Source organism: Arachis ipaensis, chromosome B4 (assembly GCF_059453495.1).
Source record: "Arachis ipaensis isolate K30076 ecotype BB chromosome B4, ASM5945349v1, whole genome shotgun sequence".
Classification (NCBI taxonomy): Eukaryota; Viridiplantae; Streptophyta; class Magnoliopsida; order Fabales; family Fabaceae; genus Arachis; species Arachis ipaensis.
The window spans coordinates 93196243-93206468 of NC_142439.1; the positions used below are offsets into that span (position 1 = coordinate 93196243).

General features: G+C 37.2%; 1 non-coding gene across 1 annotated transcript; it reads right to left on the bottom strand.

Moving 5' to 3' along the window:
* Positions 1-8798: 8798 nt before the first annotated feature.
* Positions 8799-8906, bottom strand: LOC148568392 (small nucleolar RNA R71). Its single transcript, XR_015882619.1, has one exon. It is a non-coding gene; the product is annotated as a small nucleolar RNA R71 (small nucleolar RNA).
* Between the last annotated feature and the right edge of the window lie 1320 nt (positions 8907-10226).

A 10226-nucleotide genomic window follows, 5' to 3' on the forward strand; every position in this document is an offset into this window, starting at 1 on the left:
ACATCTAAGTTTTGATAATGGCTGGGTTGCCTCCCAGCAAGCGCTTCTTTACTGTCTTTAGCTGGACTTTTACTAAGCTATTAATTTAGTCTCAGTCTTGAGCACTCTTGCTCAACATTGCCTTCAGGATAATGTTTGACTCTTTGTCCATTAACAATGAACTTTTTGTCAGAATCAATATCCTGAATCTCCACATATCCATATGGTGACACACTTGTAATCACATATGGTCCCTTCCACTGGGATTTCAATTTCCCAGGGAAAAATCTGAGCCTAGAGTTAAACAACAGAACTTTTTGTCCTGGTTCAAAGACTCTAGATGACAGCTTTCTGTCATGCCATCTTTTTGCTTTCTCCTTGTAAATTTTAGCATTTTCGAAAGCATTGAGTCTGAATTCCTCCAGCTCATTCAACTGGAGTAATCTTTTCTCTTCAGCTACCTTATCATTAAGGTTTAGGAACCTGGTTGCCCAGTAGGTTTTGTGTTCCAGTTCCACTGGCAGATGACAGGCTTTTCCATACACAAGCTGGTATAGAGAGGTCCCTATAGGAGTTTTGAATGCTGTTCTGTATGCCCACAGAGCATCATCCAAACTTCTTGCCCAATCCCTTCTACGGGTACTCACAGTTCGTTCCAAGATTCGTTTTAGTTCTCTATTTGAGACTTCAGCCTACCCATTTGTCTATGGATGATATGGAGTTGCCACTTTGTGGTTAATTCCATATCGGATTAGAGCAGAGTCAAGCTATTTATTGCAGAAATGAGTGCCTCCATCACTGATCAGTATCCTAGGGACACCGAACCTGCTGATGATATGCTTCTCGAGGAACTTCATCATTGTTTTAGTATCATTAGTGAGTGTTGCAATTGCTTCTACACCAGTTTTCCTTCCTCACTGGGCGTTTTGAACGCCCAGCCTTTTCTCTGTAATTCCTCTGCTGTATTTTCTGAATCTTCAATTCTCTGTATTATTGACTTGAAAAGACATAATTTTGAAAATTTTTTGAATTTTTAACGATGAGAGAGAAAAATAACAAAATGAAACTAATCATAAAAAAAAACTAAGATCAAACAATGCATGCAAGACACCAAACTTAGAAATTTTCATATTAGAGAAACTAACAAATTGAGAATGCACATGAGAAACAACAAGAGACACAAATCAAGAGAATTTAAAGATCAGACCCAAGAAAATCAACAAGAATAACTTGAAGATCAATGAAGAACAATTTGCATATATTTTAGAAAAATACAAGAAAATTACAAATATACAAGACACCAAACTTAAAATGTGACACTAGACTCAAACAAGAAACACAAAATTTTTTGTTTTTATGATTTTATGAAATTTTTTTTGTATTTCTCAAAAATTATTTGGAAAAAGAAAAAAAATAAATTCAAAATTTTTTTAATATGAATTCCAGGAATCATGCAATGTTAGTCTAAAGCTTCAGTCTAAAAGGATTAGACATGGCTAGCCAAGCTTCAGCAGGACATTACATACAACAGCCAAATTGATGGGAATCAATTAGCTCCTGTGATGATAAAAGCATCATCTGAAACTCTAGAATTCATTCTTAAAAATTCTGAAGAACATAGAATAATTTATTTTTTTTTTGAAATTTTCTTTTTTTTTCGAAAATAAAATCTTAAAAATAAAATAAAATTACCTAATCTGAGCAACAAGATGAACCGTCAGTTGTCCAAACTCGAACAATCCCCAGCAACGGCGCCAAAAACTTGGTACACGAAATTGTGATTTAAAAACTTGGTAAGGCGAAATAGTGATTTCAACACTTCTTCACAACTCCGATGCAACTAACCAGCAAGTGCATTAGGTCGTCCAAGTAATACCTTACGTGAGTAAGGGTCGATCCCACGGAGATTGTCGGCTTGAAGCAAGCTATGGTCATCTTGTAAATCTCAATCAGGTGGATTAAAATGGTTATGGGATTTTGATAATTAAAAGATAAATAAAATATAAAATAGGATAGAAATACTTGTGTAATTCATTGGTGGGAATTTCAGATAAGCGTATGGAGATGCTTTGTTGCTTCTGAACCTCTGCTTTCCTATTGCCTTCTTCCAACCATGCGTTACCTCCTTCCATGGCAAGCTGTATAATCCTCTCGGATGTAAACAAATCCATATGCACTGTCACCGCACGGCTAATCATCTGTCGGTTCCCGCTAGCGTCGGAATAGGACCGTTGTCCTTTTGCACACTGTCACTTGCGCCCCACATTCGCAGGTTTGAAGTTCGTCATAGTTATCCCTTCCCAGATCCTACTCAGAATACCATAGACAAGGTTTAGACTTTCCAGATTCCAGGAATGGCTGCCAATAATTCTAGCCTATACCACGAAGGTTCTAATCTTAGATTAGAAACCCAAGAGATATGCACTCAAGCTATTGCAGATAGAACGGACGTAGTTGTCAAGCACGTGCTCATAGGTGAGAATGCTGATGAGTGTCACGGATCATCACATTCATCATGTTGAAGTGCGAGTGGATATCTTAGAGAAGAAGTAGGCGTGAATTGAGGAGAAAAACAATAGTACTTGTATTAATTCATGAAGAACAGCAGAGCTCCACACCTTAATCTATGGGGTGTAGAAACTCCACCGCAGAAAATACATAAGTGAAATGAGGTCGAGGTATGGCCGTGAGGCCAGCCTCCAAACGTGAAAAGATGATAGTCTATGATAGCATACGAATACATTAGTAAAAGGTCCTATTTATAATGAACTAATGGCCTAGGGTTTACAAAAATAAGTGAAGATGTAGAAATCCACTTCCGGGGTCTACTTGGTGTGTGCTTGGGCTGAGCATTGAAGCTTTTTCGTGCTTAGGCTATTCCTGGAGTTAAACGCCAGCTTTGGTGCCAGTTTGGGCATTTAACTCCAATTCTGGTGCCAGTTTGGGCCATCAAATCTCGGACAAAGTATAGACTATTATATATTGTTGGAAAGTCCAGGATGCCTACTTTCCAATGCAATTGAGAACGCGCCAATTGGGCTTCTGTAGCTCCAGAAAATCCACTTTGAGTGCAAGGAGGTCAGAATCCAACAGCATCTGCAGTCCTTTTTCAGCCTTTGAATCAGATTTTTGCTCAGGTCCCTCAATTTCAGCCAGAAAAAACCTGAAATCACATAAAAACACATAAACTCATAGTAAAGTCCAGAAATGTGATTTTTATTTAAAAACGAATAATTATATACTAAAAACTAACTAAATCATACTAAAAACTATGTAAAAATAATGCCAAAAAGCATATAAACTATTCGCTCATCACAACACCAAACTTAAATTGTTGCTTGTCCCCAAGCAAATAAAAACAAAATAGGATAAAAAGAAAAGAATATACAATAAATTTCGAAAACATCTATGAAGATCAGTCTTAATTAGATGAGCGGGGCCATTAGCTTTTTGCTTCTGAACAGTTTTGGCATCTCACTTTATCCTTTGAAGTTCAGAATGATTGGCATCTATAGGAACTCAGAATTCAGATAGTGTTATTGATTCTCCTAGTTCAGTATGTTGATTCTTGAACACAGTTACTTAATGAGTCTTGGCTGTGACCCTAAGCATTTTGTTTTCCAGTATTACCACCAGATACATAAATGCCACAGACACATGACTAGGTGAACCTTTTCAGATTGTGACTCAGCTTTGCTAGAGTCCCCAGTTAGAGGTGTCCAGAGCTCTTAAGCACACTCTTTTTGCTTTGGACCACGACATTAACTGCTCAGTCTCAAGCTTTTCACTTGACACCTTCACGCCAGAAGCACATGGTTAGGGACAGCTTGGTTTAGCCGCTTAGGCCAGGATTTTATTCCTTTAGGCCCTCCTATCCATTAATGCTCAAAGTCTTGGATCCTTTTTCTACCCTTGCCTTTTGGTTTAAAGGGTTACTGGCTTTTTCTGCTTACTTTTTCTTTTTCTTTCTTTTCTCTTTTTTTTTTCTTTATTTTTTTCGCCACTTTTTTTTCTGCAAACTTTTTCACTGCTTTTTCTTGCTTCAAGAATCAATTTTATGATATTTTGGATTATCAATAACATTTTTCTTTTTTTATTATTCTTTTAAGAGCCAACAATTTTAACATCATAAACAACAAATTCAAAAATATGCACTGTTCAAGCATTTATTCAGAAAAACAAAAAGTATTGCCACTACATCAAAATAATTAAACTATTTTAAAATTCAAAATTCATGTATTTCTCTTTCTTTTTTAGAAAACATTTTTCATTTAAGAAAGGTGATGGATTCATAGGACATTCATAGCTTTAAGACATAGACACTAGACACTAATGATCATGTAATAAAGACACAAACATAAATAAAACATAAGGCATAGGAAACGAAAAACAGAAAATAAAGAACAAGGAAATTAAAGAATGGGTCCACCTTAGTGATGGCGGCTAGTTATTCCTCTTGAAGATCCAATGGAACGCTTGAGCTCCTCTATGTCTCTTCCTTTCCTTTGATGCTCTTCCCTCATGGCTATTTGATCCCCTCTAATTTCATGGAGAATAATGGAGTGCTCTTAGTGCTCCATCCTTAGTTGTCCCATGTTGGAACTCAATTCTCCTAGGGAGGTATTGATTTGCTCCCAATAGTTTTGTGGAGGAAAATGCATCCCTTGAGGCATCTCAGGAATTTCTTGATGAGGGACTTCCTCATGCTCTTGTTGAGGTCCATAAGTGGGCTCTCTCATTTGCTCCATCCTCTTTTTAGTGATGGGCTTGTCCTCTTTAGTGAGGATGTCTTCTCCTATGACAACTCCAGCTAAATTGCATAGGTGACAGATGAAATGAGGGAAGGCCAACCTTGCTAAAGTGAAGGTTTTGTAAGCCACTTTGTAGAGTTCTAGAGATATGACCTCATGAACTTCCACTTTTTAGTATATTTTAGTTAGTTTTTATTATATTTTTATATTTATTTTATTTAAAATTTACTTTTCTGGACTTTACTATGAGTTTGTGTGTTTTTTTGTGATTTCAGGTATTTTCTGGCAGAAATTGAGGGACCTGAGCAAAAATCTGATTCAGAGGCTGAAAAAGGACTGCAGATGCTGTTGGATTCTGACCTCCCTGCACTCGAAGTGAATTTTCTGGAGCTACAGAAAACCTATTGGCGCGCTCTCAATTGCGTTGGAAAGTGGACATCCTGGGCTTTCCAGAAATATATAATAGTCCATACTTTGCTTAAGATTTGATGGCCTAAACTGGCGTTCCAAGTTAGCATAGAAATTCTGGCGTCAAAACGCCAGAACTGGCATAAAAGCTGGAGTTAAACGCCCAAATTGGCACAAAAGCTGGCGTTTAACTCCAAGAAAAGTCTCTACACATGGAAGCTTCAATGCTCAGCCCAAGCACACACCAAGTGGGCCCGGAAGAAGATTTCTGCATTAATTACCTATTTCTGTAACCCTAGACTACTAGTTTTCTATAAATAGGACCTTTTGCTATTACACTTTACACACACATACTTTGGATACCTTTTGATCTTTATGTCCACGATTGGGGAGGCTGGCCATTCGGCCATGCCTAGACCCTGTACTTATGTATTTTCAACAGTGGAGTTTCTACACACCATAGATTAAGGTGTGGAGCTCTGCTGTTCTTCATGAATTAATACAATTACTATTGTTTTTCTATTCATTTCACACCTACTTCTTCTCTAAGATATTCATTCATTCTTCAACTTGATGAATGTGATGATCCGTGACACTCATCATCATTCTCACCTATGAACATGTGCCTGATAACAACCTTTCTTCTACTAGCAATGGCTTGAATGCGTATCTCTTGGGTTTCTAATCTAAGATTGGAACCTTCGTGGTATAGGCTAGAATCAATTGGCGGCCATTCCTGAGATCCGGAAAGTCTAAACCTTGTCTGTGGTATTCCGAATAGGATCTGGGAAGGGATAACTGTGATGAGCTTCAAACTCGCGAGTGTTGGGCGTGTGACAGACGCAAAAGGATCAATGGATCCTATTCCATCATGATCGAGAACTGACAGATGATTAGCCGTGCGGTGACAGCGCATTTGGAACATTTTCACTGAGAGGACGGGAAGTAGCCATTGACAGCGGTGATGCCCAACATAAAGCTTGCCATGGAAGGGAGTATGAATGATTGGATGAAGGCAATAGAAAAACAGAGGTTCAAGAGGAACAAAGCATCTTCATACGCTTATCTGAAATTCTTACCAATGAATTACATAAGTATCTCTATCTCTATCTCTATCTTTATTTTATGTTTATCTTTTAATTATCAATTCTCCGTAACCATTTGAATCTGCCTGACTGAGATTTACAAGATTACCATAGCTTGCTTCAAGCCGACAGTCTCCGTGGGATCGACCCTTATTCACGTAAGGTATTACTTGGATGACCCAGTGTACTTGCTGGTTAGTTGTGCGGAATGGTGACAAAGTGTGATTCATGTTTGAGAGCTCCAAGTCTTTGACGCTATTGTTGATGATCGCAATTTCGTGCACCACGTTTTTGGCGCCATTGCCGGGGATTGTTCGAGTTTGGACAACTGACGGTTCATCTTGTTGCTTAGATTAGGTAATTTTATTTTTACTTTTTATTTTTTTTTCGAAAAATTTTTCAAAAATACAAATTTTTTTTTTCTATTTTATTCTTCAGAGTTTTTAAGAATGAATTCTAGAGTTTTATGATGATCTGTTGAAGTCTGGCTGGCTGTGAAGCCATGTCTAATCTTATTGGACTGAGGTTTCAACTTATCATCACAAGAGCTTGTTGATTTCTATCAATTTTGCTGTTGTGAGCAATGATCTGCTAAAGCTTGGCTGGCCATTGGCCATGTCTAGTGTTTTGGACCGGAGCTTTCATTGAAAACTTGGTTGGCTAGTAAGCCATGTCTAATTCCTGAACCGGAGTCTTAGACTAGCATTGCAATGATTCCTTGAACTCTTATTAAAAATTTTGAATCCCTTTATTTTCTTTTCCACTCAATTTTCGAAAAATCACAAAAAAAAATTTATAAAACCATAAAAATTAAAAATATTTTATGTTTCTTGTTTGAGTCTAGTATCAATTTTTAAGTTTGGTGTCAATTGCATGTCTTTATTCTTCTTGCATTTTTCGAATATATGCATTATATTCTTCATTGATCTTCAAGATGTTCTTGATGATTTCAGTGCTCTGATCTTTAATTTCTTTTATTTTGTGTCTTTTGTTGTTGTTATAGTCCTTAGTATACAAACTTCTAAGTTTGGTGTCTTGCATGCATTGTTTATTTGATCTTAGTTGCATTTTTATTGTTTCTCATCATTAAAAATTCAAAAAAACCTTTCAAAATTGTCTTTTCAAGTCAATAACACAGAGAATTGAAGATTCAGAACATTCAGCAGAGGAATTACACAGAAAAAGCTGGGCGTTCAAAACGCCCAGTGAAGAAGGAAAACTGTCGTTTAAACGCCAGCCAGGGTACCTGGCTGGGCATTAAACACCCAAAAAGGTAGGATTTTGGGTGTTAAACGCCAGAATGGATGCCATTCTGGGTGTTTAATGCCAGGATGACACTAGAGGGAAGATTTTGTTTTTAATTCAAATCTTTTTCAAGTTTTCATAATTTTTCAAAATCAAATCTTTTTCAAATCATATCTTTTCAATTATATCCTTTCAAAATCAATTTCTTTTCAATTTTTCTATTTATTACTATTTTCGAAAATATTTGTTACAATTAATGATTTAATTCAAAATTTTCTAGTTGTTACTTGCCTATTAAGAAAGGATCATATTTTAAATTCTAGAATCATATCTTTTAATTTCTTGTTAGACAAGTAATCAAATTTAATTTTAAAACTTTCCTTTTTTTAATCATATCTTCTCAATCATATCTTTTCAATCACATCTTTTTCAAAATTAAGTTTCAATCATATCTTTTTGATTTCTAATTTCAAAATCTTTTTCGAAAATCATTTAATTTCTTTCCCAATCTTAATTTTCGAAAATCATCAATCAAAATTTCAAATTTCTTTTAATTATTTCAAAATTCTTTTACTTTATTTTCGGAGATTCTTCCCCTCTTCTCAAATCCTCCTATTTAAAGGACTAACACCCCTCCATTATTAACAATTCGAACTCTATCTCTCTTGATAAGTTCGAATTCTCTCTTCTCTACCTCATCCTTCTATTTTTATTTTCCTCTGACACCTCAAGGAATCTCTATACTGTGACATAGAGGATTCCATATTTTCTTCTCCTCTCTTCTCATATGAGCAGGAGCAAGGACAAAGGCATTCTTGTTGAAGCTGATCCTGAACCTGAAAGGACCTTGAAGAGAAAGCTAAGAGAAGCTAAAGTACAACTCTCTATAGAGGACCTAACAGAACTTTTCAAACAAGAAGAAGCCATGGCAGCTAAAAATAACAACAATGCCAACAATGCAAGGAAGGTGCTTGGTGACTTTACTGTACCTACTCCTGACTTCTATGGGAGAAACATCTCAATCCCTGCCATTGGAGCAAACGAATTTGAGCTTAAGCCTCAATTAGTTTCTCTAATGCAATAGAATTGCAAGTTTCATGGACTTCCATTGGAAGATCCTCATCAGTTCTTAGCTGAATTCTTGCAAATCTGTGACACTGTCAAGACCAATGGGGTTGATCCTGAGGTCTACAAGCTTATGCTTTTTCCCTTTGCTGTAAAAGACAGAGCTAGAACATGGTTGGATTCATAACCTAAAGAAAGCCTGAAGTCTTGGAAAAAGCTAGTCAATGCCTTCTTGGCAAAGTTCTTTCCACCTCAAAAATTGAGCAAGCTTAGAGTGAAAGTCCAAACCTTCAGACAGAAGGAAGGTGAATCCCTCTATGAAGCCTGGGAAAGATACAAGCAATTAATCAGAAGGTGTCCTTCTGACATGCTTTCAGAATGGAGCATCATAGGTATTTTCTATGATGGTCTATCTGAACTGTCCAAGATGTCATTGGACAGCTCTGCTGGAGGATCTCTTCATCTGAAGAAGACGCCTGCAGAAGCTCAGGAACTCATTGAAATGGTTGCAAATAACCAATTCATGTACACTTCTAAATGAATCCTATGAATAATGGGACAAATAAAAAGAAAGGAGTTCTTGAAATTGATACTCTGAATGCCATATTGGCTCAGAACAAAATATTGACTCAACAAGTCAATATGATTTCTCAGAGTCTGTCTGGAATGCAAGCAGCAATAAGCAGTACCAAAGAAGCCTCATCTGAAGAAGATGCTTATGATCCTGAGAACCCAGCAATGGAAGAGGTGAATTACATGGGAGAACCCTATGGAAACACCTATAATCCTTCATGGAGAAATCATCCAAACATCTCATGGAAGGATCAACAGAGGCCTCAACAAGGCTTCAACAACAATAATGGTGGAAGAAATAGGTTTAGCAATAGCAAACCTTTTCCATCATCTTCTCAGCAACAGACAGAGAATTCTAAGCAGAACCACTCTGAATTGGCAACTGTAATCTCTGATCTAATTAAAACTACTCAAATTTTCATGACTGAAACAAGGTCCTCCATTAGAAATTTGGAGGCACAAGTAGGTCAGCTGAGCAAAAAAGTTACTGAACTCCCTCCTAGTGCTCTTTCAAGCAATACAGAAGAGAATCCAAAAGGAGAGTGCAAGGCCATCACCATAACCCATACGGCCGAACCTGGAGAGGAGGAAGAGGCACTGATCGCCACTTAGGAAGACCTCAATAGACGTCCACTGGCCTCCATGGAGTTCCCTAATGAGGAACCATGGGAATCTGAGGCTCACACTAAGGCCATAGAGATTTCATTGAATCTACTTCTACTATTCATGAGCTCTGATGAGTATTCTTCCCCTGAAGAGGATGAAGATGTTACTGAAGAACAAGTTGCTAAGTACCTTGGAGCAATCATGAAGCTAAATGCCAAGTTATTTGGTAATGAGACTTGGGAGGATGAACCCCCATTGCTCATCAAAGAACTGTATGACTTGACTAGGCAGAGATTATCTCTGAAGAGACAAGATCCTGGAAAGTTCTCAATACCTTGTACCATAGGCACCATGACCTTTGAAAAGGCTCTGTGTGACCTAGGATCAAGCATAAACCTCATGCCTCTCTCTGTAATGGAGAAACTAGGAATTTTTGAGGTTCAAGCTGCAAGAATCTCATTAGAGATGTGGTACGCGGAATCGTGATTACACTTTAATTATGTAAAATTCATTG